This window comes from Mytilus galloprovincialis, chromosome 5 (assembly GCF_965363235.1).
Source record: "Mytilus galloprovincialis chromosome 5, xbMytGall1.hap1.1, whole genome shotgun sequence".
NCBI classification, from domain to species: Eukaryota; Metazoa; Mollusca; class Bivalvia; order Mytilida; family Mytilidae; genus Mytilus; species Mytilus galloprovincialis.
The window spans coordinates 52,213,219-52,234,457 of NC_134842.1; the positions used below are offsets into that span (position 1 = coordinate 52,213,219).

Here is a 21,239-nt window from a genome sequence, read left to right on the forward strand (position 1 = left end):
TTTAAAACAAAACAGTTATAGATGTACCCAAGCCCCTCGTCCAAATTTTTAAGGCAGTATCGCAGTTTCTGACAGGTAACGCACAAATAAATCTACTTTTACACGTTTCTGAAATCTGTTTTGTTACATCACTTTCAGCATGTGACAAGAAAGTGAGTGACAAAATCGCAAATGAAAAAGTACAGCATCGTGACATCGTGAAAAAACATTTTGATACTACTTGTATTTTAACTTTAAATTCAGACATTATAAAATTTGCTCAGTAGAATAACATTCACATTGTCAATTAAAACACAAAAGAATTTGGAATCATTCCTCATCGATGTTTTATTCTGTTAAGCATGTATGTAAGTTTGTTCCAATGACAGTTAGAGCTCAATTTAAATATATAACTAGAACACACCCGCGAAATTGCGGGTATTTAGAGCTTGGTTTAAAGTATGTAAACTGTTGTAGGATGAATTTTTTAAAAAGATTTTATATCTGGAGAATTTCAGAAAAGGTATCACACTGAGTCATAGGCACTAGGAGACAGGACAATTATTTTAAGCCCTCTCTTTTTTTTTTTTTTTTTTTGCTTAAGTTAAATTCCATGATTTTCGCGTTATTGTATACTATGAACATACGTATAATATAAATAAAGTGTATTTGCTATTAACTATCAATTCCAAGTTTCTTCTCCACGATGATCACTGCTATATCATATAGAGAGTCTCTATATATTAAAGGGTTATAATCAAAGTATACATACAGAATAACGCGAAAATAATTGTCCTGTTCCCCAGTTATTATGAAAATTATCTTTAAAGAGCGGAGTAATGTATGGTATCTGCACGGAAGAACGAGAGATACAATTGCCATTACACGATGAACGAACAATTAAACATTTCATGCACGTTGATCGTTTTATCGATTTCTCAAAACACGGTGAATAACGAACCCTTTTCCACGACTGCACGTAAATTCATAAGTAGGAAAACACGTTGCACAAAAGTAACCCTCTACTCCCGCTTTTAAAGTTTATAATCGGAAGTCTTGGGTAGAATTAAAAGTCGGTCTGATGACGGAAACAATATCCGGACGCCTTTTTCTTCGTTTTTATGCCCAAAATAACCCAAACTGAATAATCATAAGAATGGATGACAAATGTTATAGGACACAGATGCATTATGAATAATTTATCGGGGAAGTACGAGATGAGATCTTCTCGTATAAAAGTATAGAAACGGGTTCGACTTCGATGATAGGGTACGTAGCAACAAGTCATTTGGGTGTAGCATAACTATTTGGCAAACTTCACAATAAACATCGCAATATCAATTCTGAAAAAGGCATATTATCCAACGAAATTATTTCTAGAATAATCCCCATCTACATAATTTAGATTCCATTTTGGTTTCATGTGTTTGACAATTACTTTCGTAATATTATTTCTTGATAACAGTTTTTATCACAGTCAAATTACAACTCACATAATGTTACTAAACGATGTATTGCTTGAAATAAATAATTTGAATTAAGAAGTTCTTTCTCCTAATTAGGCCATTGAAATAATGTAAATTATTCATTGTTAGTTACTTTCATTATAAACACATCTGTCACATTTAGTGGATATTTAAGTGTCGTTTCAACCTGGTATTTATAATGATTTTAGTAGCGAAGAACGAAATAACAGACCCAGCCTTGCTATTTGCAGACAAAGTTGTTATCTTATGAATAGTATTGTTAAAAGTTATGTGAAGACGTTGTGTATTATTTGATAACAAGAGCAAATCCGATTTCAATTATCTTAAGAAACTGCAGCAAATTTGTTTAGGGTTTTGTTATCGTGACTCAAGACGTGTCGTAGGACTATCATATGAAATGCACTTTTTTGAATTGACCTCATGATGACCAAATTTCTATCCTGAAATTATATCATTTTCGTATTAAAACATTTTAATTTATAATATAATAATTTAATATTATAGTATACATGTAACATTCGGTTATCTTGTAAATTTTTAATTTTTACACTGACTTAAATTTTGTACAACATATTTTAGAGCTCATCCTGTTAAACTTTTCATTCGAATCGTTTAGAATGTATCATTATAGCAATTGGTTTGCACTTGCCAGGTTACTATAAGGCTTTATAATAAATATGTATTAACTAAGAGCATCCAAAACTTTTTTTCTGTGTTGACTTTTATCAGGAACACTCAAAGTTAAACATTTAAAAGTCAATTATGTGTAATACCTGACTATGACTATGTGTCAGTTGGTGTATTTGACCTCAAATGGCAAGTGAATACATAATCAGTGTAATTGAAATATGGAGGTGACAGGTCAGTAAAGGTTAGAAGTCTTTCGTTGGTTTATGTTTATCGTTGTTATTTTGCTTAGATTCTAACATTGGACTTGAACTTTTATTAACCTGAGTTTGATTGATCATCTTGTTGTGTGTTTGTTTATTCCATGTTGGCTAGAGTTGTTAGGAGAGGGTCGATATCCACAAAACATTATTACCGTGCCGCATTTTATGCGCCTGTCGCAAGATAGAAATACGCTTTTAACTTTGGTTGATTTAAAAGTTTTGAATTGCTGGATTAATATATAGTTTTTTAGGGGTCAGTTGATACCCAACTTTAGTGCAACTTTCTTGCTGTATGAAGACCAAATGTTGGACTTTGGCTGTTTACAGCCTTTTGGTTGGGATGCCGATACATTTCCCGTATCCATTTCCTATTCTATTGTGTGAGTTCGTGGTTTAGTGGGTAAGACCGATGGCTACAGTGCTGAAGGTCCCGAGTTCGATTCTCACTCGGGGTGCTAAAAATATCAGTACATCAGAAGGGTAATTTTCACCCTCTCACACACATCTCTGGTACCCAGACCTGAGTTTAAACTAGAATGGGTACTTTGGGGGCCTCGGTTGGTCAAAGTTGTCCCCTTCTTTGACCTGGAGATCAATCTTCTGATATCTCTCTGGTTTCCACCGAGTGGCCCGGTGGTTCTCTCCGAGCTCCACCATAAAAACAGACTTCCCGGTGTCCTAGCACTCCCTTTATGTTAGGTGGGGATTGATTGTTCTTGTAAAAATAATTGTCGTATAAATATACGTTAGTGACACATCTCCATTAATCCCGTTAGGGAGTGTACATGGATTGCACTGTACCCTCGCAGCTTTCGAGGGGTTCTTCGGATATCGGAGTCATTTACCAGTACATACATACATCGTTTTACTATATAGTCGACTCTCGTTATTTCGAAATCAGCCCCACTCGAGAATATGCGGAGGTACTCGTAGTTCGACTCGAACGAACATGCATTAAAGAGCTAATATCATCATTTACTTTCATTGATTACACAATACTATTTAAAATCAGGTGATCAGAAGAAGGCTCTGTAAACCATTTTTTTATCATGGTAAATAGAAGTTATCTTGCAAAAACCCATTTGCATCAGTTGTTCCTGATTTGAAATTAAAAAAAAACCAAACAGGTCAAATCGAATATCTGCTAACATTGTTTACCTTCATAAAAACGGTTTCAAATAATTTAAGTACTCACTGTTAATGTTTTGATGTTCAGCATATGAAAAATTGGTAGGCTTTCCGGATCTGCAACCAAAGTACAATCATATGTCAAAAACTTCAAATACATGTATGCAAGTTGAAATAAACTGACTGACCTAAATACTACAAAGTTTCAGATTCTGATGATAAATTGTGGACTGTGTTTGCATAAAATGTGTCTGAAACGCTTAATGAATTTCCATAACATTGTCTTGAATCATCTTATTTTCTTTACTGTGTCGCTTAATTCTTTAAACTGTCTTAACACATGCTTTAGTTATCTCAAATCATTTTTAAATAAAGACAACAGCAGTATATCGCTGTTCAACGGACAACAATCGATTAAGAGAAAACAAATCCAGGAAAACACATCGAATATCAGAATATACCAGAAGAAAACAAGGGAACAACAGAAACACTGAACTGCAACAAAAGCAAACGCCAACAAAAAAAGAAACGGACTATTTGATAACAACTACAAGATTCCCGACTTGGTAAAGCTGTTCATTAGTCATAAATCGATTACGCGGAAACAAACACGGGTCATGAAGCAAAATTGAGGGAAACACATCAACTGGAGGAAGACAACTAAACAACAGATACACTGAACGGCTACAAAAACAGACAACAACATTCATAGAACTGCAATATTCCTGACTAGGAACAGCAAATTGTAAGAGAAATGATGGGTTGAAACTGGTTTTATGGCTAGCCAAACCTCTTGCTTGTATTACAATACTTAGAAAGTTGCAAAAATAATAACAATACGTTACAAAAATACAGTATAGACAAAAGCAAGAACTAACAGCACAGGGAAATGCATAAATTAATATCAAAAAGTACATTACAACATCAAAACCGTAGAATAACAACCGACATCACAAATAAACGAAAGCATAGGACACCACAAACGGAGACGTATATAAAATTTGAAATTCTACAATTTTATAGAACGAAATCCAAAATATCACAATTATTTTCACAATACTAGTACAAACAATTGTTAACAGTCTTGATGCAATCGTAACTATTTTTACCGAATCCGATATAATCTAGACACATTTTAAATGTAATCTACAATGTCTGAAAAAACACCGTATAATTAGGTATATTCTGATCTGTATATCCCCCCCCCCCCTATATTTTGTATTTATTGTCTGCCAAGCGATCATTTTAGCATTAGAACATCAATTTGGGAAACCCAATTAAAAATGAAGTGGTCTCTACCAAATATGGAACCTTTTTATTTTACTATTGTTATTATTTGAATTCGGGAATTGAATAATAGTCTTCATGTTGTTTTATTGTTGTTTGTAGAGATTCATGTATACCTTTATATAAAGCGAATTAAAACGAAATCAATTATCACCTCATTATTAAATGCCCTTATTCCTATTTTTAAACTTGCTTCACATTATGAATCACTTAAACATTTTTTATATACTAGATAGTTAGCTTATCAATACAATTGCGACCTAGTCTTACAATTTATAATTCTATTTTTTTTTTCTCAATTAGAGCTGTTTTATGTTATGTTGAAAGTATTAAAGTATTATATAAGTGATGTCATACCAACAAAGACGAACACGAGTAGTGTATAAGAAAAAAAAAATCATTGGTCCAATCATACGGGACATGTTACAAGTAATAATCTTATAACTTATCCAAGAATTCCAATACCAAACAATATTGAACGAGCGACCGAACAACGCATTGATTCACGACTAGGTGTAGTGATTACGTTACTTATATGAACTGTGCGGTCACGTTTGCATATGTTTCAGTAGTTTCTGGAGTAGTATAATTCTTTTTATTCATTGACCATGACTTTTAATGGACATATAGTAGAACATGCAAGAAACTATATATTATCTATGCATTCTCAATTGGTTTGGTGCAACGTCATCGACATTGTCTTGACAACATCAACTATTCACTTGTTAAATTATCGTAGTCACTTTGTCTGGAAAAAATCGTTAGTTATTGCAACCAATGGATTCATGATTAAAGTAGACATAAATAACGAACAAATACTTTCTGTGTTTTGGATCATATAAAGTTAATTACTATATCAGTCATGTCTTTTTTTATTGAACGATCGTAGATTTTTGCACATGTAAGACATGTCAAATAAATAGGATTACTGTACCGACATTAAAAAAAATGAAATATAAATAAATTTTCGTTGTTAGTCTTAAGCATACCAAGACATCAGAAAATAAATTTCATATTCAAATGATTCAATAAACAAAATTCTCCTTCTTTTATCATTATATCGTTCATAACGACTCCGCTCATTTGTTAATTCATGTAGTTTGAAATGTTTTCAAGCGACAACAGTATTCATTTTGACAAGTTTCAGTGGACGTTTATACTTAAATTGAAAAAAAAGTTCGTTATATACCTAAATTCAATATACCATTCCAAGAAAGATAACTATGATAACCTTTTCAATATTGCATACACCAGTAGTTAACACATCCTTGATCTATATTTATGTAAAGGTAAGTAATATCAACATCAATATTTTTCGAATAAAAAAAACCCCAAAAAATACAATGCTCATATACCATTCTACAGCGATTTTAATAATTTTAATTTGACTAATGACACTCATTTTTCATGTTTGTATACTTCACTCCATTGTGAAAATTGAAAAGCTAAAATAATAATATATAGTTTGAGATGCCCAAGTTTCCATTAAACTAATCAATCTGATAATTCACTATGAAATCAAAAATATAGTATAAACAAAGGTATAAAATTCTTGGCATGATAGATCTTCCGTGATGAAATTGTTGATTCTCAATGCCTTCTAACTTTTATTTTAATTGTTTATGTTTTGTTCGCGTGTCACTGATGAATAATGTCGAGACGAAACTCAAAACTTGTAATTTTAAGCTTGGTTTATTTGTATAATTTCTTTTTACTATATTTTCTCTACTTCAAACACATTAATATTTTTGACTTATTTAAAAACAACATAAGCACCTAATGCAAGAACAAAATAAAAAGTTGTTTGACTGTTTTATGTTTTATGTTACCAACAACACAGTTACGATTAAAAAATTATTTTAAAGCTGTCGGAAAAGGACTGGCTATTGAAAATGAAATTACAATTATTTAACTTTCAACTTTAATCAACAAGTTTTTTTCTTATTTAGTTATGTCTATTAACCAAACTGAATTTGTGCAATTTTGCCCTAATATAGCATTGTATCAGAACCTACTATTGCAATGATAGAAGATCATCAATATACAATGCATAATTTAATAATGCATTCTCTACTGTTGAATTTTTTTATTTAAATACGGTATAGCCATATGCAAGCTTGTTGAAGTAGAGTTTAATTCCTTATTCCGAGTTGTTATGTTCTTCATTAATTATCTTACATTGTGGTTGTTGCACCAAAACATACATCCTTAATGTTCCAACAGCTAGAAGACTCTGAAATAATAAAAGAATTGAAATTAATTCATACTCTTCACTATTTTAATTTGAAGAGTAATTCTTTCTTTGAAATATTCAATGTATGACTGATCTATTTTACAATTGAAAAGACCACCAAATAGAAAGAATACACATTGTTTGTAGTTTATCATACAACAAAGTTCTGAATTTAATTTGTACATAACTTGATTTGTGTTGTTTTATGCCACTTAAAGCACTTTTGTGTATATATTTTGGGACATTTAGGTTTGGTACAGAATACTATTTAAAAATACCACAAACAGGTGTTTGCATTTAGTGGAATTGATTTGTATGCTAAGTAGTTTCTCGAGGTTAAATAATTATACCACAATGTAACTTAAAAAAAAAACCTCATCTAATTCAATAATTAAAAATTGACAAAAAACTATTATTCTCTGAACGCAACGCTCATACATTTTTATTTGAAATAGTAAAAAGAAAGAAAAAAATAATACCTAACTACGAGGAAAATTCTTACGGAAAGTCCTGAAGCAAATGGAAAAATCAAAATCTTAAATACATCAAACGAATGGATAACAGCTGTCATATTCCTGACTTGGAGCAGATATTTTCTTATGTAAAACAAATGGTGGATTAAACCTTTGTTCATAGCTAACAAAACCTTTCACTAGAATGACAGTCGCATGAAATTTCATTATGTTGAAAACGATGTGTGACGAAACAAGCAGACACAATAGGTAAAAATGTCAATAATAGCATTTTCTAAATTCATTAAAAAAATGATGTGGTATGATTGCCTATGAGACATCTCTCAACAAAAGACCAACTGACATAGAAATAGACAACTATAGTTCACTGTACGATTCGGCCTTCAACAATGAGAAAAAACCATCATTATCAGCTATAAAAGGCTCCGAAATGACAAATGTAAAACAAAACAAACGAGAAAACTATTGGCTAATTTTATGTACAAAAAATGTACGTAAAACAAATATATAACACTTCAGCAAACAAAAAAAATATGTTTATTTCAGTTTTTAATCAAAGTTGGTACCAATTTTGCATCCGGTTTTTTAATAGTCCTTTAACTTATATTAAGCAAACTTTCTACACCACTTTTTAATGGATTAGAGCAATCATCTAGAAACAGTCAGATTACAAAATATTTTGTAATTAATACCTGAATTCTAGAAATTAAATTAAACATTAAAAACAACCTATTTTGTTCATAATTTTATAGTGATTATTCAAATATAAATCTATAGGACCGGATAAACTTTGAAGGGATCACGGTGAAAATTCATCGTCATGACCTCTTAAGATACCAAGTTTAATGTTCTTAAAAAGGAAAAAGAGGCAGAAGATACCAAGGGTATGTTCAATACAAGTACGTCTAAGTCGAAGATATATCTGAAAACGCCATGTCAAATAACGAAAAACGCCGAAAAGACGAAAAAGTGAGAAAAAAACCACTAAAAAGCACGTATAATAATTATTTTTTCAAAATGATATCTTTAATTCAGAGATTTCGGTCCTTATGTTGATTTCACTACCACAATGTTGAAAGCTTTTGTTGTAAGGATTCGTAACTTCAACTAGAGTTGAGTTCAGTTCAAAAACGCATTCCTAATATTGAAGATCATAATTTCACGGATTGACATAATAGTTTACAACTTGATTTGGTCAAAATCAATGTATTGAGTTGTTCGTTGTGTTGAAGTCCGTAATTAAATGTAAATGTAGCTTTAATAATGAGCTTTCAACAATACGATGTTTTGTTTGGTTCCTGTTTTATTGGGATTTTACTTTAATTTCAGTAGATACATGGCCATTTTCTAAAGCTACAAGAATGTTTACAAGTTCGGTTCGTTTGACTATTACACTAATCCTAAAAAAGGTTGAACATCAGCTCTCGAGACTTTCGGCCCTTGGGACTAATATTGGTTTCTCCTGGTGATACAGCATGCGATACGGATTTTGCCATGCATTATTCTCTATATAGCTGGGCAGGTAAAATTAAACTTGTCATAGATAGTCATAATATCAAAGTGTATCTATGAACACGCTTTACTTCAAAAGTAACGAATTATTTTATTCACATGATACTATACTTATACTTCAACATTACGCAACAATATTTTGTGAGCTGCAGACTTTTGAGCTTCCTAGTAGCGTATTTGTGTTGTTGATTCCTTTTATATCATTAAAGGAGACACACATTATACGTCATTGGAACAGCTATTTACAAATTGAAATGAAGGACTTGTAAAGGTAAGCATATGATATGTAGCCATCGAGATGCTTCCACACAATACGTAGGCAATCACTTGTCTAAATAATTTAAAACATTGCATACATAATTTGTTTTTTTTTTGTATTTCAATTTAGCTTCTTACCCGGTTCCGTGATATTGTCTGACTTAAAACATGAGCAATCTTCGTTTGATGGACTACAATAACATGGATTCCTTGTACTTGAAACAAATATGTAGCCTTTTGTATAATCACATCTGCAAGTAACATCTACATCTAGAGAAGTGTCGTTGCAAACAACTTGTCCTTCCTCGCTACATGTTGACTTTTGAAAAACACAGTCGCTATTTCCATACGATGAAAAGGTCATTGGTTGATATCTGTCAACTCTACATTTTGCCAAATTGAAATCTAATGGCTGAAACACAAGTTTGTGACCTACAATTTAAAAGAAAATGTATATTTGAAATTCCACACAGTATCTAAAACGAAAGTTTAATATATAACTTGAAAAATTGCACGTATTTTGGGATCTAAATGAATTTCATTAAATGACATATAAAAAGTAAGTGCATTCATAGCTTTGTGAATTAGTTTTATCTTGATAAAATAAAAGAGATATTGTTAAATTTATGCTCTCCGACCATTGGTTTTGTTATGACAATGACATTTATTTCTTTGGCTAATGATTAGTATTGTCCAATGGAATATAAAACATGTTTAGTAAACTAAAAAGTGATCGTTACCTCGATCGGCAATATCAGGTCCTCGACAATTATCATTGTATGTTTTGTATGTTCTATTAAACAAGCATGCGTAGCTATTCTTTTCAAAACATATAGCATTTGCTCTCAACTTCCACTGTGTAGGAGATGGACAAATAAAATCATACGATTCGCCCCTGCTTGTGATCTGTAGAAACTGAAAGTATATGTTTGGTTAAACCTGAATGGTTTAAATTCAAATTTTGTTTTTCTCCTGATACCCCATTCATATCCATAAAAAGTCTTTTTGTGGTCTTATGATGATTTTTGTACCAATGCTCAGTATTAGATTGAATAATGTAGTGAAAATATACCAGAAATATGCGAAACTAAAGACTGTGCGCTTTAATCATCCATTTGGGTTAAGCAGTTCATAAAACACTAATAACTTTTACAAAATATCTGTGCAAATTATAATTTGTACACCATTACAACTTGTATACAACATATGTTATAACATGTATAAGTTGTTATCATATTTTTGTTTTTAATGAATATGAAACTCGCATGACAGAGGACTTTTTGTTAAAAACACTTACCAATAATAACTCTATCAGACTGTTTTTCATATTCATCATCAAGTTTTACAACAGATGCAGGATATTGACACATTTGAAGTTTTTTAAGTCGACTACAAATATAAGACTTTAAATAATGATTATCATTTAGCGATCTAAATTATATGCATTTGCCTTTTAAACGTGCAATAATTTCAATTTTTAAGAACAAAATTAAGATGAATAAGTGTGGTAATGAACGTCAATACAATACGTTTTTTGCCCTCTATTTTTTATCATTTATGAAATTCTGTTTTTGAAAACTACTGTTTATGTTAAAACATTTCCTGATGTCTGATGTTTATTCGGAAGAACTTCAAAATCACTTATTTTAGCAACTTGGTGAGGTGAGGGGGTAAACTTTCTATTATAATTCAAATATTGTAATTATTATTCACATTCAGGTGTTTTGTACAATATTTTTTTAGTTTTTAAGTGCCTGCGCCAACGTGACCCAGATCTTTTTTTATTCCAATGTCATTTAAACTGTTTTTGCTGTCTAAATCGACGAAATTTTCTCTGGGTCACGTAGGCGCACCCTATTAAATTTTAAGAAACAATGACCAAAAATCGAAATTCTTCCTTCTTTTGGCGTCTTTGATGCCCTTTGACCCCCCTCATCTCGCCCATTTTCTGAAATTAATGGTTTTGAAGTTCATCCAAACAAACTTCAAACCTAAGGGAATATTTGAACGTGATAAGTAACTTTCCAAAACAGAATTTGATAAATGAGGAAATAAGGGGGGGGGGGGGGAACGGGCCTTATCTTACCTGGTCCTTTGGCTTCTTTGAAAATAATCATTTTATTATATGAAACAGAATTAAAGTAACACACGTATAACATATATTTTAATATGATTGATTAATTTATCAAAGTGCATGCAAGAGCCAACTCTTCACAAGTGCTTAAATGACACTGATCTTATAACAGCTATATATTAAAGAAGGGTTGTCAACAATGAGAAAATTTCATACCATATAGTCAACCATAAAAGGCCCAAAATCACAAATATAAATGAAGTCAAACGAGAAAACAAGCAGCATTACTAATGTTAAAAAAATGAACGAGAAACAAATATGTATCACAGCAACATACGACAACCACTGAATAACTGGCTCCTGGCTTTGGACAGTCCAATACAAACAGAGAATGAAACAGGTTAGAGGGATCTCAACCCTTACTTAATCTCAGACAATGGTGTAACAGTACAACAGATCTTACAAATGATATGGCGTAGTATACTTGCATATGATTCACAAAAAAGAGTTGAAAGATACCAAAGAAAAAATCTATAAAAAAAAACCGTTTGAGCAAAAATAGCCGTACTTAACTCCGCGCATGATCATCGGTTCTCCAGAATAGTTAGTTAATCATGTTCATCTAATTAGGTAGGTCCGAATCACTTTCTTTTATCAGTGTAAATATCATATTTTATAAATCTTAATGCGCAAAGTCTTTGTAAACAAGGTTATCCAGTTTTATCACATCTGGTGGTTTCGATTGCCTTTTTTTTCTCCAAAAATTATTTTATGATATGCATAATTGTATAATACGGTATCGCTATCATTGTATTGGTACTGCTAAAAGGTTGAAAAAGAAAAAAACACTAAAGGAGCCAGAACAACACCAAATTGTCCTTTTAGAGAGGCGATAGTATCTTTTAAGTGTTTTCAATTTTTCTGTTAACCGTCTTGTCCTCTCTTAAGGAGTAGGGGTATAAACACCTTGTGTTGGTCCAAAAAAATAAATTATTTGACACCTATTTCAAATTTGCACTTTATATTTGGAAATGTAAACTGTAGATTCATTATTATTCGTTGGATACCAGTTTTCGTGGCATTCGTGTGAACTGACAAACCACGAAATTAAATGTTCGACGAATGACAAGTTTTCTATAGGCTTGTATGCAAACTTCAGCAAAATCACGAAATTAAATATCCACGAACATTGGTACCCATGAAAATAAATTAATCCACAGTAATATATGCCAAGAATGTAAAAAAAAAAATTAAGATTTTGTATCTGATGACTCCACAAGTACGTCATTATATAATTGTGTACCGTTCCATATACTTTATGTAAACGGTGTGGGCGTAATAGCAACATCTTTTGGTAGGTTTTCGTATTCGAGGATGTACTTAGAAAGTACTATCTCATGGTTTTGTCAGGTGACAAATAGACCCAGTCAGTTTGTAGCACATTAATTCTGTCAACACACAGATAGAATTCACATAATGTACGTTTGCGCCACACTGTGACAGATACCTAAGCGAGTAAAATCGATTTAACTTAACATATAGCTAGTTTAAATTGATGAACTTTAGCGATTAATGGGAGCAAACATTTATTTATTCAAAGGAAAGAAGAAGTATAACACCTTCCCCAAAAAAGATAGAAAGATGATTATATTTGACTCAACGCTTTCTAATAGTTAAGTAAAACGGTCAAAACAGACTAAATTCAGCATAAAAACAATTACCTGTATACTAATAACACTAGTGATATGAACGTATGAATGTATGTCACGTAACGGTCAAATTCTGCATATTAATAACTTGTACAACAGTTTCAATCCTATGTTCAACAAAAACAAAATATAGTTAACTTTAAGGTGACTTCCGATACCAGGGGAGATAACAACATTTTACAGATGTAAAACTGGTTCCCTTTAAAAAATTTAGGATTTATCGCCTGTATATCTAGTCACGGTAACAGTTCCGTTGTCGTCTGTTGACAACGTGTGTAAACAACTTCAGCTCATCGCTCAGAAGAAATGAAGGTTTACCATAAAGGATAAATGCATGCGTTCTTTTAGAATAAAGAATATGAATAGCTTCAGCCTGAAAGTTCACACAGTCTTAAATGATTCTCAACTTATAAGATCATAAATTATGATATAAGTTTTTGGGAGTTGGAGAAATTCGGCGTCCGATCACAGACAGTGACCTTTCAATTGACGAAAGCTGGAAAGAAGGTCGACGGCTAGCTCTGGCTGATCACCTAGCGCAGAATATGTTCGTTAAGATGTATGACTGTCCCCTGCGGATACTGTCTGTAAACGGAAATACGACTTTCAAGGCTTGGACCAGAATGTTGAAGCCGTGGAGCATTTTGTCCATACCATTGTAGTACCTCGGGGTCGTCGGTGGTGCTCCACTGGCGGAGGAGACAGATCCGGAAGACGAAAGAGCCTCGTTCCGGATCTGTCAGTCGAAATCTAGAAACAGAACCAAAAAGCAACAACGCTGATTCTAGCCGATTCCCAAACATAGTGATTTACAGTAATTAGTGCAAGATATCGCCACGGTAAGTTTAAGAAAGCTTACATTGGCGCTGCGAACATTTTTTCGAACCTATTCACTCGGGGAGTTGAATTTTAAATCGGGAAAAAGCGATTTTAAAGGGGCCCAAAACAGCACCTCCATTTTGTTTTTAGGGGATCCCTGACAGGTCACCTATTTTCAGTTTTCGCGAACCACAGCTTTGCTAGGTTAGTTTATTTGGAAGGGAAAGTTACAGCACAGGGAAGGGAACATTTTGTGGCTAAGTTTTAGTCACGGTTTTTTATTTTTAGGGATTTTTTCACACAAGGCCGTTTGCGGAGCCCTTGTAGGAACAAGTGTGAACCCCTTAATTGTTCTGCAAAACCCTTGTAGGGAATTTTGTAAACCCCAATCCAATTCCGCCGCGTATTGCACTAGTTGACCTACGCAGTTCAACTTCCATTTGCAAACAGAAAGAAGAAATTGTAAGTGTCAAATTGAAAAAACCCACACACATACACTTGCCCTTCACATACATACCTCTAGGGTCAACTTATAGGCTTAATTCCCAGTTAAAAAGTTTGTTGTTGTTGTAAAACCAAACAAAACAGTTCTATAGTATAGATACCCTTATTCAGTAGAAACCCCTGCCCAAGCCCCTAACTTAAACCTAAATTGTTTATTGTTTATTAGTTGTGTTCCAAGTGTAACCATGGCTAGAGTCCACATAAACTCTGCCACTTTTGAGGAGTTGTTATCAATTCCAGGGGTGGGGGCTAAAATTGCAGCAAAAATCTGGGAATTGAGGGAGGATAAGGGGATTCTAGAGTTGGAGGATCTACGGGAGATCCCCTATATGAGAATCACTGAGGCAGCTCTAGAGTCAATGGATTTCAGTACCTCTTTGCCACCCAACAAGGGGTCTAATAAATTTTGCAAGGAGGAGATTGGGCATCAGGAAAAGGTGCAGTGGATAGATAGCCTCATACAGGCAAGGGGTAGGGGGCAAACCACAAATGAGTATCCCAGTCAAGCAGCAGAAACACCCAGAGCCAGGGCTGCACTGTCCCCATCTCCATCCCAGCATCTCAATTTTCAAGATGGTGGGGAACTTAACCGTGGGTTCAGGGAAGACATTGGGGCCCACCAGGACAAATGGGACAGGCCCATGATGCCGTATGTGGTACAAAAGATTACAGGTATAAAGGGGGAACACCTCGATCCCGATATAACAATGCCGGGGATACAGGTAGGGAAAGAGAGGGCGTTTCAAACCGATATACCGATAATGAGGGCACAAGGCTGAGAGATGTCCATATGGAGAGTGAGGCTCCAGCATCGAGGCCCGCCAGTAGCATGGGGTACCCCACAGGGTCAGGGCAACCTAGACGGCGATCTGGTGACCATAGGAGCTCTCGTCGGGATGCATATGACCACCAGGAGAACAAGGGGGGGGGACAGATAACCAGAGATTTCAAGATCGACAAAGGGGGCCCACGGGGGTTAGACCTCTAATCCTACAAAAGAGTCTCAAGTATGATGGGAAAACTAACTAGCAGGTTTTCTATGTCAAATGTTCCCGATTATGCCAGGTCAGTGGGTGGTATTCAGGGGAGTGCAAAGATCAATTATGCTGGTCCCTTGATGGGAAACTCAGTGAGTTGTATGCCTTGCTCGTGGAAAGAAGGCATGACTTGTCTTATGAGGACTTGGGTCAACTTTTTTAATTAATTCTCCATAGGCGACAATGGTAACGTTTTCCTCCATTGCTCAGTCCATATCGTTTACTTGAACATGTATGATGGCTCATATCGAAGCTGATACATTTATACATGTCTGGTTAAATTTTCGGGGTGGCAAGTGAGATTACTTTTTTCGCAAATTGCTGGACCCCGGAAGATGGTGAAAAATGTCAGTCTCCACATGAAATAATCCCAAAATTTTGATCATAAAACTCAATAAAAAAATTGTCCTTTCTAATAATTTATTTCAGGTCAAATCTACATATTTCTTTTCTCATCACATCAGCTCTATAAAACAGTTCTTATTGTTCATTTATGTCCATTTTTAAAAGTCACAGCATCTACAATTGTATGGCGGACTAATATTGTTTTTTAATTACGTCATCTGAGTTCCTCATCTCAAGGTCTATTAGGGATCCTGACCCATATTAGATCAGCAAATGTCAGATTCCACTTGTATTGCAGTATGAATTCCTTCGGTACACCTTTTCGAACAATTCTGTGAAGTTTTTTTCCGCATCTGAAATAAAATAAGTTAATATTTAGCATTTTTAAGTAAGCATGCTTATTACTGTTCCTTATATCTTTTAGTAAAAAAAAAGCACAAAATCCATATGTTATCAATTCACAATTTAGACATTGATTAAGACTCTTCATAGCTTAAAGTGTCATTCAACAAACCTTCATTACCTAACTGACTTTATAAAAATCATCATGTTTAGAGGATGAATCATGAAAATATTGTGTTTTTTTACTGTAAATAAGGTAGATTTAAGGATTTTTTCACTCAGAAAATAATGTTTTTGATATTTCTTTCTTTCACAGAAGGAATAGAACATTTTTATTTTTTTTATAACTGTTAAGATCATTCACAGACAATTCTAAAACCGGTTTTAGTTTTAAAATCCATCAAGTATTAACCATTTTAGAGTTCTTTTTGTGTGAGTGTTCAAATAGGGAAAAATGGTGCTTTTCTTTGGTGAAGATAACATTGTGACGTCATCGCTTTTGTGACGTCATGACTTTATGATGTCATAATTTAGAATTGTACAAACATAACAGAGTGTGTATTTATTCAATAATGAAAGGGAAAAGGAAAAGAAACCTTTACAAGGTTGGTAACCAAGCCCATCTATTGCGTTTTGTATCCCTAACAACAGATCAAGGTTGTGGTGTTAATAATGGTGTTGCTCCATCTACAGTTCCATCTACACAGGTTTTAAAAAATTTATCTATGCAAGTTTCACCTGCACCACCTAAACTTAAATTTTCTAATTTCACTACAGATTTGACACCTAAAAACACCACAGAGTCTGTCTGGTTACCCCGCCTTACAGAAAAGGAATTCAAGCTGTACTCAAAAGAGAGTTACGATAAAAAATCTTATGTAGCCCCCCAAACTGAAAAATGTGCGACTACAGTCAAACTACTTAGACCGCATAAATTGTCAGATGATTATTTAGATGAATATCTAGAGGAGACAAGTACTGAAAATAGAACAGTAGATAGAGATCTTAATATTTTAATGATCAATAGTCTTATAATATGTCATTTAAATAAAAGTCCAAAGTGTGTTGTTCCACATTTTGAACTGGTACAAGAGACTCAATGGGGTCTTGGTTGGATTTGGAAAATGAAGTGTACCAAGTGTAAATTTATTTCAGAAAAATATAAACTATTTAGAGAAATTGACACAGGACGTGCTGGTCGCAAGAGTGCTACAATCAACTATGGGTTTCAGACTGGCGTGATAAACTGTAATATTGGTAATGATAGCGCGCGACTACTTTTAACTAGTTCATGTATTCCTCCTATGTCAAAAGGAACAATGCAGAGAATAACAAATACTGTCTGTGACAAGGTTGTAAAACTTGCTGAAAATGAAACAGAACAAGTGGTTGAGAGTTTCAGAAAGAGAAATGAAACCTTAGGGTTAAATAAAAATAGTCCTATAAAATTACAAATGGATGGTACCTATCAGAGTGTGCATATAAAAAGTAGGGACAAAATGCATCACAAGTTATTGGTATTGCCTGTGAAAATGAAACTGACAATCATGATATCATTGGTTTTCACCTTGTAAACAAACTTTGCTGGGTTGCATGGTTACGCGGTAAAGGTTATGACATTGAATGTCCTAATCATGAGTACTGCACATCAAATACAAATAGACATGATCCTTTGAGTGAGAAGGATCTTGGGTATGACATAGGTAAAAAAATTGCTAAACTTGATTTACTAGTGGACTATTGTACTACTGATGGGGATGCAAAAAGTGTACAAGGTTTACAAGAAGCAATGCGACTAATATTTGACCCTTTATGGTCAGTAAATAGACTGGCAGATACTATACACCGGGGTCAAAGTCAGTTCCGTGAGGTATTGCGAGCAAAATTTAGTGTCGGTATGTTCCCTGGAGCTACAAAGGCCCAGAGGAATGATATTAAAATAGCTTTTGCCAATGATTTAAAATTACGTTCGCATGGTATAATGAAATGTTTATTTGCAAAATATAATGGTGACCGACAACAAATTTCAAAATGTTTGCCACGCATTGTTAAGTCTGTCGTGAATTGTTATAGTGGTAATTGTAGCGATACGTGTAGATGGAGCATAACACTATGTAATGGTGGTATAAAAACTAGTTGGTGGTACAAATCTATTAACCTTAGCAGTCATGGTTTACAAAATGGGTCTTTGAAACCAAATAAGACTGACAAATTATTAATAGAATCATTGTTAGAAATGAAACTGTCTCAGACCGCATTAAATCAGATGCAATTTTTCAGCAATACTAATAAGTGCGAGTCCGTCAATAGGACAAATTCTACATACCTACCTAAGAATAAGAATTTTTCTCGCAATGCCTTAGGCCGTGCATCTGCAGCAGTCTTGAAAGTCAATAATAAACTGGATGTTGCATTGGCTAAGACCCTAAAAGCTGTAGGTTGTGGTCTGGGTAGAAATTCTCGTGCTGTAGTGGCTCTGAAAAAAATACGTAAACGTGAAATATATGATTGTGCATATCAAAAAAGTTTACGTGTCAAATTAAACAGGTTAAAAGCTCGCAAAAAACAGGCTATCGATTTCTTGTTAAACAAGAGAGTGCGAAACAGGTTCATTAGTGGATATAAAAAACATCAGTTAGAACCAAAGCTATGTCAGAATTCAAGTCCGAAAGAATTCGTTCCACAGCCAGGTTGTAGTTCTTGGACAGATTAACATTTTTATTAAAAGGTTACACAATATGGTTTTCTTTCAGCCTTTCAGGAAGCATATTTAGTTATTTATTTATTTATTTATTTACAGAGAATACTAAACATCTAATAATATATTAAAACAAACACTTTTTCAGGAATATATGAGCATGATATGAGTTAGTTGTGTTTTGTTTTTAAATTAAAAAGTTTGTTTATTTTGAGTTTGTTATGAAAATGGGATAATGGTCCAAGACACTGAAATAAACTTTGTATCAGACAAAAAGACCACTTCATATCTCCCAATGCATGCATGCATGCATCCAACCACAGTACATACAATGACATGAAATAAAATTATAAACAAAATAAAACCATGTAAAATTAATATTACAACATTAGGTCATTCACAGTTTGCCTTTGTAACTCGATGTCATATTTGGATTTTTTTCTTTCTGTTATTCTTTATTTTGTTTTTTGTTGTCTTATTTAATTAATGACTGTCATACTTTGTTCATTGATTTGTCTCTATGTTTCACTTTCATTTAGTTCTCTACCGCATGTTTACTTCCGTTGATCAGCTGTTGATTGAATGACCCAGTTTTCTGACACAGTAATGAAACCATCAAGAGTTACTCCCCTTGCACTGTAAAAATTAGTAAACACTGTCGAAAAAAACCACATAAATGTTTGACTGAGCTTATAATCTTGCATAAACATGTTTGCCATGTTTGTTTCAGTGTCTTGGGGGTATGAGGGTGGGCTTTTTTCCCATTTTCGTTTTTTACTTGTGTTAAAAACTTGTATTTTCAGAAATGATTAATGTGGAGGTAAAATGTGCAAGGCATGTTTACTACAAAATAATAACAAACCACAATTTCAGATTCAACATGCAGTTAGTATAGTTAGTGCCATGCTCAATATGTGTGGTGCATTGGTGTGAAGCTACACATATTTTTCTTTGATTGTTAATCTCCCGAGGTTCTAAAACAATATGGTCTGTATTCACACACAATGCATTATGACAAAGGTGTGAAGCATCTAAATTTTTGGCTAAATCAGTAGATTTCAATTGCAAAATTTTTGCTAAACGTGCAACATTCATTTTAGTACGTTTGGCATTTGGGAATGTAACATTGATCATCCCTAGAATATAATTATTTCTCCTCTGAGTGGCCCCAGTCCAAATAATGCATGTCCCATTTTCTGCCTCTTCACTGTTTATAAGTATAAAATTGGTATATTTTTGATAAAAATCAAAATTATTGGAAGCCATTTTGTATTCTTTTTAATCAAATAGCACTAAAAGAGTGTAACTGACCTCGATTTCAGCAGCTCCCATCCGAAATTGTGATCATTGAACCATGAAACACTACAACACCTTTGAAATAATAGTTCACAATTTGGGTCAACTTTTTTAATTAATTCTCCATAGGCGACAATGGTAACGGTTTCCTCCATTGCTCAGTCCATATCGTTTACTTGAACATGTATGATGGCTCATATCGAAGCTGATACATTTATACATGTCTGGTTAAATTTTCGGGGTGGCAAGTGAGATTACTTTTTTCGCAAATTGCTGGACCCCGGAAGATGGTGAAAAATGTCAGTCTCCACATGAAATAATCCCAAAATTTTGATCATAAAACTCAATAAAAAAATTGTCCTTTCTAATTTATTTCAGGTCAAATCTACATATTTCTTTTCTCATCACATCAGCTCTATAAAACAGTTCTTATTGTTCATTTATGTCCATTTTTAAAATCACAGCATCCACAATTGTATGGCGGACTAATATTGTTTTTTAATTACGTCATCTGAGTTCCTCATCTCAAGGTCTATTAGGGATCCTGACCCACTTGGTGGGTAAGTTGGCCAAACGGTTTGGGTTCAATGAGTTGCAAGAAACAGCCCAAGTCCAATTTAACATTGCCAAGCAGGGTGGGGACGAAACCTTAGAGGACTGGACCGACACGGTCCAATCCCTTGCCACAAAAGCCTTCCGTCACCTGCCCGAGGATCATATGTACCAACAAGCCATCATGAGATTGTGTCAGGGGGACTTCAGATAAGGAGGGGGGAATGTTGGCCTCCAATGCCAAACCTAAAAGTATTGAGGAGGCGGTGGATAAAATTCGTTGGCATCAACATAACCACCAAGCCATATATGGCCGCAGTGCCCGAAAGGAAGTCAAAAGTGTAAGCCCGGAGACCAGAGGCAGGGGTGGGGACCACTATACTGTATGTTCCACCTCAGGCCCAGTCTCCAATAATGCTTCTCCTAAAATCCCCCCTAAAGAACATCCCCCTAAAGATGTCCAGGATTTGAAAGACCAATTGCATGCCTTCAAATGGGAGGTAAGCGGAATCCTTGGCAATATCATGTCTGAAATACAAAATCTATCTTTTGCTGTCCGCAATAATGCTAGGCCCCCATCCAGAAGTCCCTCCCCTCGGGCCGGTAATGGTTGTTT

General features: G+C 34.0%; 1 long non-coding RNA gene across 2 annotated transcripts; it reads right to left on the minus strand.

Annotated features, from left to right (window-relative positions):
- Window positions 1–15,793: 15,793 nt before the first annotated feature.
- Window positions 15,794–20,434, minus strand: LOC143076007 (uncharacterized). 2 transcript variants are annotated; one of them, XR_012978510.1, is made up of 3 exons: window positions 20,087–20,434; window positions 18,408–18,553; window positions 15,794–16,088 (listed from the first exon to the last, which is right to left on the minus strand). It is a non-coding gene; the product is annotated as an uncharacterized LOC143076007 (long non-coding RNA). The 2 variants fall into 2 exon arrangements; XR_012978511.1 differs by lacking the exon at window positions 20,087–20,434 and adding an exon at window positions 19,275–20,068.
- Between the last annotated feature and the right edge of the window lie 805 nt (window positions 20,435–21,239).